This window comes from Dendrobates tinctorius, unplaced genomic scaffold, assembly GCF_039654945.1.
Source record: "Dendrobates tinctorius isolate UK_male_01 unplaced genomic scaffold, ASM3965494v1 ptg000022l, whole genome shotgun sequence".
Lineage (NCBI taxonomy): Eukaryota > Metazoa > Chordata > Amphibia > Anura > Dendrobatidae > Dendrobates > Dendrobates tinctorius.
In genome coordinates this window covers 120,373,976-120,395,498 of record NW_027361690.1, presented here as the reverse complement: position 1 = coordinate 120,395,498, position 21,523 = coordinate 120,373,976, and positions in this window count along the sequence as shown.

Sequence of the window (21,523 nt, the reverse complement as noted above, 5' to 3'; positions counted from 1 at the left end):
CTCAACTTGGTCGTGCAGAGCTTTCTGAGGGACTATCCGGATCTTGATGCACTGCTGCACAAGGTCCGCATAGAGTGCGCTCACTTGCGGCGTTCCAGCACGGCAAGATCGCGCCTTGCTGCTCTGCAGCTCCGATTACGCCTTCCGAAACATCGTATCATATGTGACCTACCCACCAGGTGGAATTCTACGTTACATATGTTGGAGCGGTTGTGTGAGCAGCAGGCAGCAGTCATGGAGTACCAGCTGCATCAGGCGCAAACAAGTCGCAATGTGCGCCGGTCACACTTCAGCACCACTGAGAGGTCCTCTATGAAGGACATCTGCTTCGTTTTGCGTGCCTTCGATGATTCCACGCGGATGGCGAGTGCAGATGATGCACTAGTCAGCATGACTGTCCCCCTTATCTGCATGCTTCAAAAAACACTGCAAGCACTAAGGGATGAGGTTTTGGAAGAGGTGGAGGATGAGGAGTCCCAAATGCCATCTGCTTCTGGACAGTCTGCGCTACGTGCTTCCTCACAAAGGCCTAGGCAGGGGACACTTTGTGAGGAGGATGAGGAGGAGTCGATGGAGGAGGAAGACATCTCTCCACAGGAGGGAGGTACACAAAGCTCTAGTCAGTATGTACAGCGAGGGTGGGGTGATGCAGAGCAGGCAGAGATCACGCCTCAAGCAGGGGACAGCGGTTCTTTGGCAGTTGGGAGTCTGCAGCACATGGTTGACTTCATGCAGCAGTGCCTGAGAAACGACCGCCGCATCACCCACATTCTCTACACAGCTGATTATTGGGTGTACACCCTCCTAGATCCTCGCTACCAAGACAACTTGCAAACCCTCATACCAACGTTGAACCGGGAGTGTAAACTGCGTGAGTACCAAGACACACTGGTGCAGTCCATCATGCTTTCCATTCCACCCGACAGCAGTGGTGCTAGTGCTTTGCAAAGCACCTCTGTGCGTCGACCCAGTGGAGGAAACTAGGCACAAAGAGGGAGCAGAGGCAGCGCCTCAGCACAAGGCAACACCACTATGGCCCAAACGTGGCAAAGTTTTGTGTGTCCGCCACAATTGTCTACACCATCACTGACGGCTCCAGTCAGCAGGAGGCAACGTTTCCGTCAGATGGTGACAGACTACATGTCTTGCCCTGTGAGTGTACTCCCAGATGGATCTCCTCCCTTCAAGTTTTGGGTCTCTAAGCTGGATACATGGCCAGAGCTTAGCCAGTATGCATTGGAGGTGCTGGCTTGCCCTGCTGCCAGTGTATTATCGGAACGCGTCTTTAGTGCCGCAGGTGGTGTACTAACAGACCGTCGCACGCGACTTTCTTTCGATAACGTCGACCGGCTTACTTTTCTGAAAATGAACAAGGCCTGGATCTCCCCAGAATTTGCCAGTCCTCTTCCCAACTAAATATTTTGTTGGCAACTGTATCTGGGTCTCCTGTTGTGTTCATGTTTCTACCACCTGAACTATAATACCTGGGCTTCAACACAGCCAGTTGTTGCTCAGATGTGTCATCTGTACAGAGAAAAACACTAGCTCCTGTGTTAGTGGGGTTCAGTAACGCCAGCTGCTCCCCTGCAGTGTGGACGGCAAAGTCTCCTGCTCCATCCACATTCAAACTACTACTGATTTTTAACCCTGCTCCACTTAGGCCTCTGGCTCCACTGTCTCTAGTATTTCCCCTGGCCTCCAACCCCGCCAGTGACAGCTCTAAAGTGGCGTCTGCATAATCCACACTTGTTCCAGTGTTACTTGGCCTCAGTCACGTCAGTTGATCCCCTGATGTGTGTCCGGCAAGGTCTCCTGCTCTGTCCACATTCCCATTACTAGTAGTGTGAATGAGGACAGAGCAGGAGACCTTGCTGGACACACATCAGGGGATCAACTGACGGGACTGAGCCCAAGTAACATAGGAACAAGTGTGGATTGTGCTGACGCCACTTCAGAGCTGTCACTGGCGGGGTTGGAGGCCAGGGGAAATACTAGAGACAGTGGAGCCGGAGGCCATAGTGGAGCACGGTTACAATCAGTTGTAGTCTACTACCTCTATAAAACGTGCTGCAAGTTGGCCTCAGCCAGCTCCATGCCTCATCCTGGGCTCCAACAACGTCAGTTGGTGTTCAGAAGTGCCGTCTTCACAGAGAAAAACACACTAGCTCCTGTGTTAGTGGGGTTCAGTAACGTCAGCTGTTCCCCTGCTGTGTGGACAGCAATGTCTCCTGCTGCCTCCACATTCAAAAAACAGCAGGCCTCAGCCTGCTCCATGCCTCATTCTGGGCTCCAACAACGTCAGTTGGTGTTCAGAAGTGCCATCTTCACAGAGAAAAACACACTAGCTCCTGTGTTAGTGGGGTTCAGTAACGTCAGCTGTTCCCCTCCTGTGTGGACGGCAATGTCTCCTGCTGCCTCCACATTCAAAAAACAGCAGGCCTCAGCCTGCTCCATGCCTCATCCTGGGCTCCAACAACACCAGTTGGTGTTCAGAAGTGCCGTCTTCACAGAGAAAAACACACTAGCTCCTGTGTTAGTGGGGTTCAGTGACGTCAGCTGTTCCTCTGCTGTGTGGACGGCAATGTCTCCTGCTGCCTCCACATTCAAAAAACAGCAGGCCTCAGCCTGCTCCATGCTTGATCCTGGGCTCCAACAACGCCAGTTGGTGTTCAGAAGTGCCGTCTCCGCAGAGAAAAACACACTAGCTCCTGTGTCAGGGGGGTTCAGTAATGCCAGCTGTTCCCCTGCTGTGTAGACGGCAAAGTCTCCTGCTGCCTCCACATGCAAACTACTACAGATTTGTAACTTTGGTCAACTTAGGCCTCTGGCTCCACTGTCTCTAGTATTTCCCCTGGCCAACAACCACGCCAGTTACAGCTGTGAAGTGGCGTCTGCACAATGCACACTTGTTCCTGAGTTACTGTGGCTCATTCCCGTCAGTTGATCCCCTGATGTGTGTCCGGCAAGGTCTCCTGCTCTGTCCACATTCACATTACTAGTAGTGTGAATGAGGACTGAGCAGGAGAGCTTGCCAGACACACATCAGGGGATCAACAGACGGGACTGAGCCACAGTTACACAGGAACAAGTGTGGATTGTGCAGACGCCACTTCACAGCTGTAACTGGCGGGGTTGTTGGCCAGGGGAAATACTAGAGACAGTGGAGCTGGAGGCCATAGTGGAGCATGGTGACAATCAGTAGTAGCCTACAACCTCTATAAAACCAGCTGCAAGTTGTCCTCCGCCTGCTGCATGCTTCATCCTGGGCTACAACACAGCCAGTTGTAGCGTGGAAGTGCCGTCCGCACAGATAGAAACACTCGCTCCTGTGTTAGTGGGGTTCAGTAATGCCAGCTGTTCCCCTGCTGTGTGGACGGCAAAGTCTCCAGCTGCCTCCAAACTCACACTACAACGCTTTTTCTCCTCGCTCCAAGTAGGCCTCAGCCTGCTCGGAGCATTGATCCTGGACTACAACACAGCCAGTTGTAGCCTGGAAGTGCTCCCCTGCTGTGTGGACGGCAAAGTCTCCAGCTGCCTCCAAACTCACACTACAACGCTTTTTCTCCTCGCTCCAAGTAGGCCTCAGCCTGCTCAGAGCATTGATCCTGGGCTACAACACAGCCAGTTGTAGCCTGGAAGTGCCGTCCGCACAGATAGAAACACTCGCTCCTGTGTTAGTGGGGTTCAGTAATGCCAGCTGCTCCCCTGCTGTGTGGACAACAAAGTCTCCTTCTCCATCCACATTCAAACTACAACTGATTTTTAACCCTGCTCCACTTAGGCCTCTGGCTCCACTGTCTCTAGTATTTCCCCTTGCCTCCAACCCCGCCAGTGACAGCTCTGAAGTGGCGTCAGCACAATCCACACTTGTTCCTTTGCTACTTGGCCTCAGTCACGTCAGTTGATCCCCTGATGTGTGTCCGTAAACGTCTCCTGCTCTGTCCACATTCCCATTACTAGTAGTGTGAATGAGGACAGAGCAGGAGACCTTGCCGGACACACATCGGGGGATCAACTGATGGGACTGAGGCCAAGTAACACAGGAACAAGTGTGGATTGTGCTGACACCACTTCAGAGCTGTCACTGGCGGGGTTGGAGGCCAGAGGAAATACTAGAGACAGTGGAGCCAGAGGCCTAAGTGGAGCACGGTTACAATCAGTAGTAGTCTACAACCTCTATAAAACGTGCTGCAAGTTGGCCTCAGCCAACTCCATGCCTCATCCTGGGCTCCAAGAATGCCAATTGGTGTTCAGAAGTGCCGTCTTCACAGAGAAACACACACTCGCTCCTGTGTCTGTGGGGTTCAGTAATGCCAGCTGTTCCCCTGCTGTGCGGATGGCAAAGTCTCCTGCTGCCTCCAACATCACACTACATGTTATTTTCCACTTGCTCCAAGTAGGCCTCAGCCTGCTCGGAGCATTGATCCTGGGCTTCAACACAGCCAGTTGTAGCTTGGAATTCCCGTCCGCACAGATAGAAACACTCGCTCCTGTGTCTGTGGGGTTCAGTAACGCCAGCTGTTCCCCTGCTGTGCGGATGGCAAAGTCTCCTGCTGCCTCCAACATCACACTACATGTTATTTTCCACTTGCTCCAAGTAGGCCTCAGCCTGCTCGGAGCATTGATCCTGGGTTTCAACACAGCCAGTTGTAGCTTGGAAGTGCCGTCCGCACAGATAGAAACACTCGCTCCTGTGTCTGTGGGGTTCAGTAACGCCAGCTGTTCCCCTGCTGTGCGGATGGCAAAGTCTCCTGCTGTCTCCAACATCACACTACATGTTATTTTCCACTTACTCCAAGTAGGCCTCAGCCTGCTCGGAGCATTGATCCTGGGTTTCAACATAGCCAGTTGTAGCTTGGAAGTGCCGTCCGCACAGATAGAAACACTCGCTCCTGTGTCTGTGGGGTTCAGTAACGCCAGCTGTTCCCCTGCTGTGCGGATGACAAAGTCTCCTGCTGCCTCCAACATCACACTACATGTTATTTTCCACTTGCTCCAAGTAGGCCTCAGCCTGCTCGGAGCATTGATCCTGGGCTTCAACACAGCCAGTTGTAGCTTGGAAGTGCCGTCCGCACAGATAGAAACACTCGCTCCTATGTCTGTGGGGTTCAGTAACGCCAGCTGTTCCCCTGCTGTGTGGATGGCAAAGTCTCCTGCTGCCTCCAACATCACACTACATGTTATTTTCCACTTGCTCCAAGTAGGCCTCAGCCTGCTCGGAGCATTGATATTGGGCTTCAACAAAGCCAGTTGTAGCTTGGAAGTGCCGTCCGCACAGATAGAAACACTCGCTCCTGTGTCTGTGGGGTTCAGTAACGCCAGCTGTTCCCCTGTTGTACGGATGGCAAAGTCTCCTGCTGCCTCCAACATCACACTACTACTGACTTTTAACCGTTGTCCACTTAGGCCTCTGGCTGTACTGTCTCTAGTATTTCCCCAGGCCTCCAGCCCCGCCAGTCGCTGCTCTGATGTGCCGTCTGCACAATCCACACTTGTTCCTGTGTTACTGGGGCTCATTACGTCAGTTGATCCCCTGTGGTGTGCCCGGCAATGTCTCCTGCTCTGTCCCCATTCCCATTAATAGTTGTGGGAATGTGGACAGAGCGGGACACCTTGCCGGACACACATCAGGGGATCAACAGATGTGACTGAGCCCCAGTAACTCAGGAACAAGTGTGGATTGTGCAGACAACTCTGCAGAGCAGCAACTGCCGTGGTTGGAGGCCAGGGGAAATACTAGAGACAGTAGAGCCAGAGGCCAAAGTGGATCACGGTTACAATCAGTAGTTGTGTACAACCAATATAAAACTCGCTCCAAGTTGGCCTCAGCCTGCTGCCTGATTGACCCCTTGGCTTCAACATCGCATGTTGCTGCTCAGAAGTGTGTTTGCCATGGGTACTCCCTCCTGCCCAGCCGGGTTCCAGCAACGTCAACTGTTTCTCGGCAGAGCCTTTGGCCTAGGTGCCTCCTTCATGGTATCCGAGTTCCAGCAACGCCTGCTGGTCCTTGGTAGTGCTTTTTAGCACAGGTACCTCCTGCTTAGTAACCCTGTTCCAGCAACGTCAGCTGGTCCACGGTTGTGCCATTGGCTCTTGTTCCTTTTGCTGCCCCTCCGGTTTCCAGCACTGTCAGCTGGTTCTCGGCAGTGTCTTTGGCACAGGTACTCCCTCCTGCCCAGCCTGGTTACAGCACGCCTGCTGTTTCCGGGTAGTGTCGACGTCACTTTGCCACTGATAAGTTGTACTGTCGTGTTGCGGTCGGGTTAGCCGAGTCTATGGTGCCTGCAGTTTCAGTGCTTCCTATGTGGGCTGCGGGTTCTGGTAACAAAGGCTGGTTCCATAGTGCCAATAGGACAAGCACTCCCTGTAGGGCTGTGGGTTTCGGTAACTGCGGCCGGCTCGCGGCCTTGCAACTTTGTTTTTCCTGGGTACCTTCTGCTACCCATCCGGGTTCCAGCACTGTCAGCTGGTTCTCGGCAGTGCCTTTGGCCTAGGTGCCTCCTTCTTGGTATCCGAGTTCCAGCAACATCTGCTGGTCCTTGGTAGTGCTTTGTAGCACAGGTATCTCTTGCTTAGTAAGCATGTTCCAGCAACGTCAGCTGGTCCACGGTTGTGCCATTGGCTCTTGTTCCTTTTGCTGCCCCTCCGGGTTCCAGCACCGTCAGCTGGTGCTCGGCAGTGTCTTTGGCAAGGGTACTCCCTCCTGCCCAGCCTGGTTACAGCACGCCTGCTGTTTCTGGGTAGTGTCGACGTCACTTTGCCACTGATACGTTGTCCTGTCGTGTTGCGGTCGGGTTAGCCGAGTCTATGGTGCCTGCAGTTTCAGTGCTTCCTATGTGGGCTGCGGGTTCTGGTAACAAAGGCTGGTTCCATAGTGCCAATAGGACAAGCACTCCCTGTAGGACTGTGGGTTTCAGTAACTGCGGCCGGCTCGCGGCCTTGCAACATTGTTTTTCCTGGGTACCTTCTGCTACCCATCCGGGTTCCAGCACCGTCAGCTGGTTCTCGGCAGAGCCTTTGGCCTAGGTGCCTCCTTCTCGGTATCCGAGTTCCAGCAACGTCTGCTGGTCCTTGGTAGTGCTTTGGAGCACAGGTACCTCCTGCTTAGTAACCGTGATCCAGCACCGTCAGCTGGTCCACGGTTGTGCCATTGGCTGTTGTTCCTTCTGCTGTCCCTCCGGATTCCAGCACCGTCAGCTGGTTCTCGGTAGTTCCATTGACTCTTGTAGATAATGCTACCCATCCGGGTTCCAGCACCGTCAGCTGGTTCTCGGAAGTGTCTTTGGCACGGGCACTCCCTCCTGCCCAGCCTGGTTCCAGCACACCTGCTGTTTCCGGGTAGTGTCAACATCACTTTGCCACCGATACGTTGTCCTGTCGTGTTGCGGTCGGGTTAGCCGAGTCTATGGTGCCTGCAGTTTCGGTGCTTCCTATGTGGGCTGCGGGTTCTGGTAATAAAGGCTGGTTCCGCAGTGCCAATAGGACAAGCACCCCCTGTAGGACTGTGGGTTTCGGTAACTGCGGCCGGCTCACAGCCTTGCAACTTTGTTTTTTTCCTGAGTACCTTCTGCTACCCATCCGGGTTCCAGCACCGTCAGCTGGTTCTCGGCAGAGCCTTTGGCCTAGGTGCCTCCTTCTTGGAATCCGAGTTCCAGCAACGTCTGCTGGTCCTTCGTAGTGCTTTGTAGCACAGGTACCTCCTGCTTAGAAACCATGTTACAGCACCGTCAGCTGCTCTCCGGTTCTCCCATTGGCTCTTGTTCCTTCTGCTGCCCCACCGGGTTCCAGCACCGTCAGCTGGTCCTCGCTAGTGTCATTTGCTCTTGCAGCTTCTGCTACCCATACGGGTTCCAGCACCGTCAGCTGGTTCTCGGCAGTGCCTTTGGCCTAGGTGCCTCCTTCTTGGTATCCGAGTTCCAGCAACGTCTGCTGGTCCTTGGTAGTGCTTTGGAGCACAGGTACCTCCTGCTTAGAAACCATGTTACAGCACCGTCAGCTGCTCTACGATTCTCCCATTGGCTCTTGTTCCTTCTGCTGCCCCACCGGGTTCCAGCACCGTCAGCTGGTCCTCGCTAGTGTCATTTGCTCTTGCAGCTTCTGCTACTCATACGGGTTCCAGCACCGTCAGCTGGTTCTCGGCAGTGCCTTTGGCCTAGGTGCCTCCTTCTTGGTATCCGAGTTCCAGCAACGTCTGCTGGTCCTTGGTAGTGCTTTGGAGCACAGGTACCTCCTGCTTAGTAACCGTGTTCCAGCAACGTCAGCTGGTCCACGCTTGTGCCATTGGCTCTTGTTCATTCTGCTGCCCCTCCGGGTTCCAGTACCGTCAGCTGGTTCTCGGCAGCTCCTCAGCCTTCTTGTACCTTCTGCTACTTATCCAAGTTCAAGCTTGTGGAAATGGTTTTTGATTCTCACTCTGGATCTCCCTGACAATGACCCTGAAGACGACGACCCTGAAGACCACACAGAAGAATACCTAAAAGATGACCCTGAAGAAGATGACCAAGAGGACAAAGAACAGGAAGACAACCACCAAGATGCAGAACAACAAGAGATAGAAGACCAAGAAGCATAAAAACCAAAAGCAGAAGAACATGAAGCATAAGACTAACAATCAGAGCAAATGATATTATCTAATTTATAAGCAGAAGAAGACTAAGCAGTGTATGGGGGTGAGTCCGTTCCTCCTCGTGGTGCCCCTGGAAAAGGCCTGCTGCTGCAGGCCAAACTGAACGCGGACAAATCCTGTTGTAAATCTTTTGTGACAGGCCGAACGGAAGGTGTAATCTTCAAACTTTTATAGATAACAACTACAGGAATGCCTGACACAAATAAGAATATGATGAAGAAGAATAGGAAGAAGATTAAGAAGTAGAATATGAAGAAGAATAAAAGAAGAAGAATAAAAGAAGAAGAATAAAAGAAGAAGAAGAAGAAGAAGATACTGCTGCTGCTGAAGATAATGAAGGAGAAAGTGTGGGAGAAGTAAAAAAGAAGGTGAAGAGCATGGAAGTAGTGAAACATACATATCTGACAAAAAATTAAAGACTTTAACATAGTCAATATCTTTGTAACTACGAACGTCTTTAAAAAAAAAAAAAAATACTGCGATTCCATTTGATTGGGCTAAAGCTCTATGGCTTTAATGTCTCCTACACCTCCCACAATACATTCTACATTATTATTAGTTGTTTTTCTCCATGTAGAATTAACCAACAGGGAAAGAAAGGGGTTTTTTTAATTCCGATATTTCTGTTCCATTGACTTGAATGGGACTTCCGGGATCGGAATCGGCGATACCCGATACTTTTTTTAGATCGGCCGATCCATTCCGATACGATATTTTTCAGTATCGGGTGGTATTGCTCAACACTAGTGCTGGCTGATAAAACATCAGATAGCACTCATCCATGTTATACCCTCGTGTGACTCTAGCCTAACGCTATTAATCTGCTGACTATCCCTATATGTACAGGTTAATGGAATTATCCATTGCGACAGGTTCTCTTTAGTTTTAACCTAGAAAACCCCTTTAAATAGCATTCAGATGTCTTATACTCAGGCTACACAGACATATTTAATCTCATTCAAATTCATGGAAATTGTGGTAGAATTTATCTGAAAGTCTGAAGTTGGAATTTCGCCACCAGGTGGAGCTGCAACTCCTATAATGCAGATAACATGTAGTAGCCATGACACATGACATCAATATGTCTAATCATACGGCTGCTGTTTTCCTTATTACATCTCAGTCATAGAACTTTGAACTCTGTTGGAATAATGAACATTTATATTGCTAGGATGGTAGAAATATTTATATTCTATTGGTGTAGAGCAGCATTCCGCAAACGGTGGCTCCTTAGATGATACAAAACTACTACTCATAGCAAGTCCCAACAGCTGGGAACTCTTTTTTGGCTCTTTTTTTATCAAAGTGTTAATTTTTTTTCATCAATTAACCAAATGCAAACTTAAGAACAAAAGAGAAATGTAAATCAAATCAATGTTTGGTGTCAGCGCCAATGGCCTACAAAACATTATCAAGTCTTCTAGGTAGAGTTGCCGACAGTCTTTGAAGTGAAATATGTGTAAATATATATTAAAAAAACTTTATTAATTACCTTTATTACAAATTGGTAAAATCACCATTAGAACAAGGTAAACAACAATCATAACAAGGACAAAAACCCTAGTAATAAGCATGGGCCCTGGGTATATACATTTCCATGTCATCGATTGTTGTTTAGTTTCGGGATCAAAGTGGTGGATCCAGGTCTCATCCATGGTCAAAAAGCGTAACAAAAAATTCTCCTTGTCTGGTTGGAACTTTTCGAGATTTGGTATTGAAATGTCAACTCGTTTCTTCTTTTGCTCGTCGGTTAACATTTTTGGCACCCAACGCGCGGAGACCTTTCTCATGTGCAATGCTTTTGCAATGATTCTTTGAATACTGCCATATGAGATCCCTGTGACCTCAGCTACATGCCTGATAGTCACTCTTCGATCTGCCAACACAACTTCTTCAACTTTTTCCACATTTTCTTCATTGAGGGACGTGGATGGGCGTCCTTCGCGATGTTCATCTTCCGTCAATGTTCTTCCCAGCTTAAATTCCTTGGCCCAGCGTGCAACTGTGGAATATGGAGGAGAAGAGTCCCCCAATGTTTCCACCAAGTCGCTGTGTATGTCTTTGGTAGACATTTTTTTCAAGCAGAGGTATTTGATGACAGCTCTGAGCTCGTTTTTTTCCGTTTTGATGTTCACTCCTTGGCAGTTCATATTCAAATGAATGTAGCTCCCGGGAATCGTGGCCTATTTAAGTGATTTTTTTTTCCTGGACTAGTGGGTACCTAAGAGAGAAGAAAACATTTTATTTTAATTTCTGTGTGCAATAGAAATAACCGATTATCATTACTTTTGGATCGCCCCTCGTATAGTGTTTTATATGAAGTCATAGTAAACATCACCATTGTGGTAGTCACAAACAAGTAAGTGCAAACCAATTATTGGTGTGCTGCCATGCTACACATGGTATCCGAGATCAGACCATGTTGAACTGCTACAAAACGTAATCTTAAATACCTTAGAGGTATAACAGATTTTAACAAGGTTGTATAGTCATCAGCATATAGGCTTTCCCTTGATATACCCAGAGGCCAGGCTCAATCCGACGCACGTTTCACGGTAGCTTTTTCAATAGGGATTGAGAGAGGGATCTCACAGGAGAAGCTGAAGAGCTGCACATGGACACCAGCCTCCCCTGCACCACAAAGGAGCGTGTGTGTGGCTGTGTGTATGTGTGTGGCTGTGTGTATGTGTGTGGCTGTGTGTGGCTGTGTGTGGCTGTGTGTGGCTGTATATGTGTGTGGCTGTGTATGTGTGTGGCTGTGTGTATGTGTGTGGCTGTGTGTATGTGTGTGGCTGTGTGTATGTGTGAGGCTGTGTGTGGCTGTGTATGTGTGTGGCTGTGTGTATGTGTGAGGCTGTGTGTATGTGTGTGGCTGTGTGTAGCTGTGTGTATGTGTGTGGCTGTGTGTATGTGTGAGGCTGTGTGTGGCTGTGTGAGGCTGTGTGTGGTTGTGTGTAGCTGTGTGTGTATGTGTGTAGCTGTGTGTATGTGTGAGGCTGGGTAGCTGTGTGTATGTGTGAGGCTGTGTGTGGCTGTGTGTGGCTGTGTGGCTGTGTATGTGTGAGGCTGTGTGTATGTGTGAGGCTGTCTGTGGCTGTGTGTATGTGTGAGGCTGTGTGTGGCTGTGTGAGGCTGTGTGTGGTTGTGTGTAGCTGTGTGTGTATGTGTGTAGCTGTGTGTATGTGTGAGGCTGTGTGTATGTGTGAGGCTGTGTGTGGCTGTGTGTATGTGTGAGGCTGTGTGTGGCTGTGTGTATGTGTGAGGCTGTGTGTGGCTGTGTGAAGCTGTGTGTGGCTGTGTGTAGCTGTGTGTGGCTGTGTGTAGCTGTGTGAGGCTGTGTGTATGTGTGTAGCTGTGTGTATGTATGTAGCTGTGTGTATGTGTGAGGCTGTATGTGGCTGTGTGGCTGTGTATGTGTGTGGCTGTGTGTATGTGTGAGGCTGTGTGTGGCTGTGTGTATGTGTGTGGCTGTGTGTATGTGTGTGGCTGTGTGTGGCTGTGTATGTGTGTGGCTGTGTGTATGTGTGAGGCTGTGTGTATGTGTGTGGCTGTGTGTAGCTGTGTGTATGTGTGTATGTGTGAGGCTGTGTGTGGCTGTGTATGTGTGTGGCTGTGTGTACTGTATATGTGTGGCTGTGTGTATGTGTGTAACTGTGTGTGGCTGTGTGTATGTGTGAGGCTGTGTGTGGCTGTGTGCATGTGTGTTGCTGTGTGTTGCTGTGTGAGGCTGTGTGAGGCTGTGTGTAGCTGTGTGTATGTGTGGCTGTGTATGTGTGTGGCTGTGTGTATGTGTGAGGCTGTGTGTGGCTGTGTGTAGCTGTGTGCGGCTGTGTGTAGCTGTGTTTATGTGTGAGGCTGTGTGAGGCTGTTTGTGGCTGTGTGTGGCTGTGTGGCTGTGTATGTGTGTGGCTGTGTGTATGTGTGTGGCTGTGTGTAGCTGTGTGTATGTGTGTAGCTGTGTGTATGTGTGAGGCTGTGTGTATGTGTGAGGCTGTGTGTATGTGTGAGGCTGTGTGTGGCTGTGTGTATGTGTGAGGCTGTGTGTGGCTGTGTGTATGTGTGAGGCTGTGTGTGGCTGTGTGAGGCTGTGTGTGGCTGTGTGTAGCTGTGTGTGGCTGTGTGTAGCTGTGTGAGGCTGTGTGTATGTGTGGCTGTGTGAGGCTGTGCGTGGCTGTGTGTAGCTGTGTGAGGCTGTGTGTAGCTGTGTGAGGCTGTGTGTAGCTGTGTGTTTGTGTGAGGCTGTGTGAGGCTGTGTGTGGCTGTGTATGTGTGTGGCTGTGTGTATGTGTGAGGCTGTGTGTAGCTGTGTGTATGTGTGTAGCTGTGTGTATGTGTGAGGCTGTGTGTATGTGTGAGGCTGTGTGTGGCTGTGTGTTTGTGTGAGGCTGTGTGTGGCTGTGTGAGGCTGTGTGTGGCTGTGTTTAGCTGTGTGTGGCTGTGTGTAGCTGTGTGAGGCTGTGTGTATGTGTGTAGCTGTGTGTAGCTGTGTGTATGTGTGTAGCTGTGTGTATGTGTGAGGCTGTGTGTATGTGTGTAGCTGTGTGTATGTGTGTGGCTGTGTGTATGTGTGTAGCTGTGTGTATGTGTGTGTGGCTGTGTGTATGTGTGATACGTGTGTAAGCTGTGTGATACTTGTGAGCTTGAGCTGTGTGTGTGAGCTGTGTGATATGTGTGAGCGTGAGCTGTGAGCTGTGTGATATGTGTGAGCGATGTGTGTGAGCTGTGTGATACGTGTGAGTGTGAGCAGTGTGTGTGAGCATGAGCAGTGTGTGTGAGTGTGAGTAGTGTGTGTGAGCTGTGTGATATGTGTGATACGTGTGAGAGTGAGCTGTGTGTGTGATACGTGTGAGCGCTGTGTGAGCTGTGTGATACATGTTAGCGTGAGCTGTGTCTGTGAGCTGTGTGATACGTGTGGGCATGAGCTGTGCATGTGTGAGCTGTGTGTGTGAGCTGTGTGATACGTGTGTGTGTGAGCTGTGTGATGTGTGTGCGATACGTGTGAGCGTGAGCTGTGTGTGTGTGCTGTATGTGATACTTGTGAGCTGTGTGTGTGAGAGCCGTGTGATACATGCGTGTGTCAGATTCGTTTGTGATACTTGTGAGCTGTGTATGTGAGCTGTGAGATACAGTTGTGATACGTGTGAGCTGTGTTTGTGAGCTGTGTGATACGTGTGTGATATACATGTGTTTGAACTGTGTGTATGAGTGTGAGCTGTGTGAGCTACTTGTGGGTGAGCTCTGTGATACGTGTGTGTGTGAGCTACTTGTGTGTATGAGCTGTGTAATATGTGTGTGTGTGTGAGCTGTTTGTGAGTGTGAGCTGTGTGATACATGCGTGTGTGAGCGTGAACTGTGTGTGTGCTACTTGTGTGTGTGTGTGTGTGTGATACATGCGTGTGTGAGCTGTGTGATACGTGTGAGCGTGAGCTGTGTGTGTGAGCTGTGTGATACTTGCGTGTGAGCTACTTGTGTGTGAGCTGTGTGACACGTATGTGTGTGTGAGCTGTGTGATACAGCGCGTGTGATACGTGTGAGCTGTGTGTGTGTGAGAGCTACTTGTGTGAGCTGTGTGATACATGTGTCTGTGATACATGTGAGCTGTGTGTGTGAGCTGTGTGATACTTGTGTGAGAGCTACTTGTGTGTGAGCTGTGTGACACGTATGTGTGTGTGAGCTGTGTGATACAGCGCGTGTGATACGTGTGAGCTGTGTGTGTGTGAGAGCTACTTGTGTGAGCTGTGTGATACATGTGTCTGTGATACATGTGAGCTGTGTGTGTGAGCTGTGTGATACTTGTGTGAGAGCTACTTGTGTGTGAGCTGTGTGACACGTATGTGTGTGTGAGCTGTGTGATACAGCGCGTGTGATACGTGTGAGCTGTGTGTGTGTGAGAGCTACTTGTGTGAGCTGTGTGACACGTATGTGTGTGTGAGCTGTGTGATACAGCGCGTGTGATACGTGTGAGCTGTGTGTGTGTGAGAGCTACTTGTGTGAGCTGTGTGATACATGTGTCTGTGATACATGTGAGCTGTGTGTGTGAGCTGTGTGATACTTGTGTGAGAGCTACTTGTGTGTGAGCTGTGTGACACGTATGTGTGTGTGAGCTGTGTGATACAGCGCGTGTGATACGTGTGAGCTGTGTGTGTGTGAGAGCTACTTGTGTGAGCTGTGTGATACATGTGTCTGTGATACATGTGAGCTGTGTGTGTGTGATACGTGTGTGTGAGCTAAAGCAAAAGTTGGCACAACCTGCCAGTGTTCTATGATTTGGGTGAGGACATTCATTGTATGTGGGCTGGTGATTTTTTTTGTGCCAGGGCTGCTTTTTGGTCTCAGTCCGGCCCTGATCAACTCAGTCATAACTCGCACAATATAAAATTGACATACAGGATGCATAAACACGAAACTGATTTTACGACATAAGTTTAGAGGTGGATGAGGAGGGAATAATACACACGGACGTTTTCAGGAAGGAAACATCTGTGAAGTTTCTATTACATGTGTCGTCTTCTCACACTTCACATACCATCAAGGCCATCCCAGTTGGGCAGTTCTTCAGGATGAGGCGGAGCTGCTTGACTGACCAGAAGCTCAATCGGAGGATTTAAAAAATAGATTTAAATCTCGTGATACAGCAACCGCTGTATAAGACAAGGGTATTGTAGAGTGAAAAAAACACAAAGACCTCAACTATTTTTTAAAACAGAGAAAGAAACTCTAATTGATCAGAATATCCGATTTGTTTCAACTTACAATTTCCACTGGAAACATATGCAGGAGATAATCCAAAAACATTGGTCAGTACTCTTAACTGACACAGTATTGGCTCAAAATATCCCCGAGATGATAGATCCCTCATCGTACAGCAAGATTTTGGAGAAACATCAAGGATTTATTAGTTAACAGCCATTATATAGCAAAGACAATAAATCCTCTAAATCCAAACGATAAACACCCTACTTGGGGATGTTCTCCATGTGGCGACTGTTTAGCGCGTAAACTTAAAAATCTAATTAGAGCCACGCACTTTGTGTCATCAGATGGTAAGAAAAGCTTCCAGATTTGGCATCATATAACTTGTAGTAGCACATATGAGATATACCAGGCCACATATCCTAGCTCCAAGGGTATACGTCGGCTTGACATCACGACAACTACGCACACTAGTATGCGAGACATCACTAATGCTCAAAAAATTGAAGACCTTACCACTTTGAAAACCCTCCCAGAGCATTTTCGTATGTTTCATGGCTGTGTGCCAAAAAGGAATACGGATTGTTGGTATCAACCAGATATAAAACACATCCTAGCACAAACTGAAAGTAAATAGATTGTCACACTTAATCCCATGTCATCTGTGGGGATAAATGAGAAACTGAGCTTTGCCCCATATTTTTAATTGCCCTTGGCCCACCACATCTATTATGTCCTTAGTAGCCGATATTCCCTTTTTAATTGTTGTAGTTTTTGTCTCCCTGTGTGCTTATTTATGTCTAACATGACTGTTGTACCCTTAGATTGAGGTTGATCTCTGTGTTTGTGATGAGGTGACAGTGTCAAATATATTGAAACCTAAGGATTGGACTATCATAGGCGTCAAACTGGTTTCCAAATCATATTCCTTGACTGCCTTGGAGAGGAATGAAGGAAATATACCCACTTTGGAGACTTAAACTATCAGACATTCATTGACGTGAATAATTCCATATAGCTCCCATTTGGGGGTATGAAAATGGTGGGACAGTAGGGTAATGGAGTGGGGATCTATTAGAATTATCAATATTATATTTATATATTGATTTATGTATCCTTATTATCGCAAGTGTTGTCACTTTATAAATGTCTATTTTACGCACTATATAAGTGTACATATATGAGTATAATTGTTTACAGAGTGTTCTAGACACAAGAAAAAAAAATAATTTTCTTAGTTGCATTTTCAACACAAACAAGGGTTTTTTTCTCGTTTCTTCTACCCCCCCTCCCTGTTTTACGGTATGTATTTACCGCAAGTCATATTTCACGTTTTTCACCTAATTTTTTGAGTGTTCTTTTCTGTCATGCATCTTATTTTCGTCACACATATTGTATTGCATCACTTTATAGTGATATTGCTCACGTATCCCCAGATCATCTTTCATATATCCCACCACTCATGCCAAAATTCAAATCATGCCCTCCATATACGTGACAGAACATGAATACACATGAGGCTCACCTAAATGGAGACCACTATAATGGCTGCCGATCAGCACATGTGCTCTGTGCCCTCCTGTGGGACCTGACACGTCCGGCTTCAATACCTACAGACGCGCATGTCCGTGATGTCCCCAGGGGATTTCCCCATGAATTGCACACCTGGTAAATGCCGTAGTACAATAACCCACTTGTGACAACGTGCATGCGTACACAAGCCATGCGATCCAATCAGTCCAACTGTAAAACACCAGCCTCAAGATCCCTCTCTCAATTCCTATTTGAAAAAGCTACCGTGAAGCGCGCATAGGAATGATCGTGGCCTCTGGGTATATCCACCTGCGCATTAAGGGAAAGCCTATATACTAATGACTATACAACCTTGTTAAAGTCGGTTGTACCACTAAGGTATTTAAGATTATGTTTTGTAGCAGTTCAACATGGTCTGATCACGGATACCATGTGTAGCATGGCAGCACACCTATAATTGGTTTGCACTTACTTGTTTGCTCCTACTTTTCATGCATTTTGCTGCTAGTGTGGCGCCCCTGAGGATTTAGTTGCCACAGAGGTACAGCACCTCCTCCTGAGGTGTGATACCTCACCATCCAGGTAAGTTGGAGGCTCCTGACCACGCTCCAACACTTGCATCCCACACCACACAGTAGTTCAGCAAAGCCACATTGTGGCTCCCTGCTTGGAGTGTAGCAGAGCACCTTTCGTGGCTCCCTGCTTGGAACACGAAACGTGCTGGGAGGTGGGTGGAGTTAGAATACATAAAAGAGCGGGAAGGTTTAGGAGTTGGGTTCAGTTTTCAGTTGAGTTCAGGAGTGTGAGGAGAGAAGGTCCCTGGGAGAGGGATGGAGGAAGGAGGTGCTGCAGCAGATCGCAGTGACCTGGGTCTGCTGGCACGAGAAAGGAAAGAAGGAGAAAGACATTGAACAGAAACCTGATCTTCCATAAGAAGGAGAGACTAGTACGGAACGTAGGAGTAAAAGAGAGCAGAGGACGTGGGTTAGGAGAGAACCCTGCCTAGAAGTTCTAAGCGCAAGGTCGGGGCCCGGTCCCCGAGGTTGTATGGATACTAATGGTCCTGCAGCAGACACCGGTGGAGTAGTGAGCTGTAAATGCACTACTCCCATCTAAGACTTGGGGGCACAACAGCAACTTGGATAGTGAGCCGGGACTCAGGAGTAAGGAGTCCCCGAAGCAGGCTACAGCTGTCTGCCGTACAAGTATAGTTCTTGGGAACATCTGTCAGGAGAAACTCCAGTGTAACTCAATACTAGCAGTACTTCACACCAAAGGCGCTATAAGAGGAGATGTTCAGAAAGGCACATGTTGGCGGAGTGTTGGAAGGGAGCATTCCATCTGGCCTGGAGGTTGACTGAGTCCTTGACCCGGAGGAAACAGCACAGAGGCAGGCACCTGTGTGCACTACAGACTGTGAGTAAAGCTTTGGAACTACATGCCCTGGTGTCCTCCAATTATTCCTGCGCTAACACACCCTGTACCACTACATCGGTGTACCAGCTTCTACACCGCCTGTGCCTCTCCTCTACCCCTACGTCTACACTGCCCTGGGACTACAGCTCCCCCTGTGGGGAGATTCACCATCTTGGCTGCACTACACCACCAGTCCCAGAGGATCTGCATGCAGCGTCAGCTTAACATCTCAATTGCCGAACATCACAGGTGGCGTCATGAACTATTCATTTAATCCACTACATTCCACCACTCAAACTTCCCCCATTAATTGGGCGCCCAGGGCCACGGACCGGGTCACCGCTGCTGTGACACATCCCGCTGACACCGGCCCATTACCGAGTACCCCACAGCCCTGGGAGGGCGACCCACTAATGCTGCACATGATTATCTTTGATCAAGTTCAGCTCTGACTACCACAATGGTGATGTTTACTATGACTACATATAGACCACTATATATACTCAGGGCCCATGCTTCTTACTAGGGTTTTCATGATTGTTGTTTACATTGTTCTAATGGTGATTCTACCAATTTGTACTAAAGGTAGTTAATAAAGTTTTTTACATATATTTTACACAAGCTGAAGAGCCCGGCGTTGCCCGGGCATAGTAACTAACTACGGTTAGTTATAACAAATTATAATGATTATATCTATATATATATATATATATATATATAAAGCTGAGTGTAAAGCCTCGCCCACTCCACATATCCACATTCACTATAATATCACAAATCATCCTGTCAGCCAGAGCCACCGGACTACTACCCCTAATATCCCACATCATCCCGTCAGCCTGGGGTCAGAACCAGAGCGCTGAGTGGAACAGTCTTAACTTCCATACCGGGGATCCCTTTAAGAGCGCTGAGTGGATTTGCCCTGACTTGCATACCAATGATCCCTTTAATAGAATCCTGGGGTCAGAATCAGAGTGCTGAGGGATTTGCCCTAACTTTCATACTGGAGATCCCTTTAAGAGAGGCCTGGGGTCAGTACCAAAGCGCAGCGTGGATTTGCCCTCACTTCCGTACCTGGGATCCCTTTAAGAGGGGCCTGGGGTCAGAACCAGAGCGCTTAGTGGAATTGCTCTAACTTCCATACCAATGATCCCTTGAAGAGACCCTGGGGTCAGAACCACAGAGCTGAGTGGAACGGTCCTAACTTCCACACCGGGGATCCCTTTAAGAGAGGCTTGGGGTCAGAAACAGAGCGCTGAGTGGAATTGCCCTAACTTCCATACCGGAGATCCCTTTAAGAGGGAAGATGTGCCTATGGGATAGAGGATGTGTGATGGGTATATGGGTACAGGTGGGGGAGATTCATTTCTGTCATGTGCTCTGTTCTCCTTTCTGGGGGGCAGACAATGGCTGGGAGCTTATCTTCCCGGGGACGCTAGATTTCTCCCACCCAGTCATTGCCTGCTGAGGTGTTGTGGAGTGGGAAAACTGTTGCTCATAGCAACCAATCACAGCTCAGCTTCTTTTAAACAGCTCTGGTGAAATGAAAGATGCTAAGTGATTGGTTGGTGATACACACATACATTCAATTTTATAAATATAGCACTCCCTTTTGTTTTCCATATTATAAAGGAGTATACAATCATTATCCATTTAAACTACATGGGGGATAATAAATACTTTGTTTGCACAATATGTTCCCAACCACGTGACAAGAATGAAATTTCTGTGAGTTTATTTTTAGTTTTCACTAAACGCCACTAAAATGGTTCTCCAACATGGTTCACTTACGGTAAATTACAGGTGCTCATGGGGTCACTGGTATTACCCGACAGGCAACGAGTCCTTCTAAAAAGGTTAAGTAATGCTCTGCGAGCCCTCCTCACACTAGCCGCCCCAGACCAAACCCTGTATCGTTCGTCAGCGTTAGAAGTAACGGCCCTGTTCACTAGTGCCTCCTGACCATCATAACGGTCGTCTACTTCTGGATTAGGGTCTGCACTTGGTCTTTGGTGCTTGACCTGTGATGGTCATCTATTGGGCCAAGACAGATGAGGGTTGGGCCTTGGATCTTGACCATCATAGTCTGATTCACAGATCTTGTCAGGCAGCGGGCTAGGCCTCACGTCTTGACTGGTGTAGTCTGGTTCACGGGTCTTGACTGATGACTGTAACCCGCTCACTGGCTCACAACACCCCGCTGGTCTAGACCTCCAAGCATGTACCAGTGACTCGGTCACAGGATCCCTCATCACACATCCTGCTGGTTTCACTTATTGGCACCAATTATTTTCTCTTGTCACTACCGCCTTTTGTACCGGCTAGAGTCACAGATGTCACCCAATGCTCTTTTTAGACGCCTTCTCGCACCAGGTTTTTCCTATATAACCTTCGGCGACCACCTTTCAGCCCTGTGTTACAGCATTCTGGAATCCTGTATACCAAAGGTGTAGCTAGGTTTTATGGCACCCGGGGCAAGAACTCAGTTTTTCACCCCAAGCAAGTATACTTCTGGGCACATTCCAACTAGACATATCTAGCTTCGCTCAATTCATTTTCATTAAGTGAGGCCACGCATGTTTAGTCTGCACGTACTGGCATGTATGCAAATTGCCGGCACCAGAGCATGCAGTGCACACTGTGAGAATTCAGAAGTCTGTAGTCACATAGAATGACTGCAGACTCCTCACAAACTTGGACAACCACTTTATTGCTCCTAACATAAATAAAAATATAAGAATTAGTCAGTATCACAAATAACATTTACATCCAGGTACCTTTCAGTCGATGTTGTCTCTGATTGGAGTCGTTCTTTCCTTTCTTCATCTTGTCCAGACTCTATGGTGACTTTTCACAGCCATAGCTCATCTCTTCAGACTTCTTCGGTCTTCTGCAGCAGTGTCATTATAATGCTCCTGAATAAAAATATCTTCCCTACCCTGAGCCCCTTCATAAATAATTGCCCCTCACTATTGTTAAGGCCACCCAAAATGAGTGATCATCTTAATTGTCTGTGGCCAAATTGTATCTCTCGGCGAGATTTAACGTGCTCATGGAGGCAAGGCCACTCGTGTTTGAAGACACAGTCACAGTCACTAGCAGCAAATCTGTTTTATTGATCAGAAGGCACATCCTTTTATAGGTTATTACTTATCAATGTAAATCTGTGGTTCAATCCCCTAAGTTCTCCTCCTCAGGAGGACTTTAATCAGTATTCATTAGTTTTATGATTCTAGTCTTTTCTTAGGCATTACT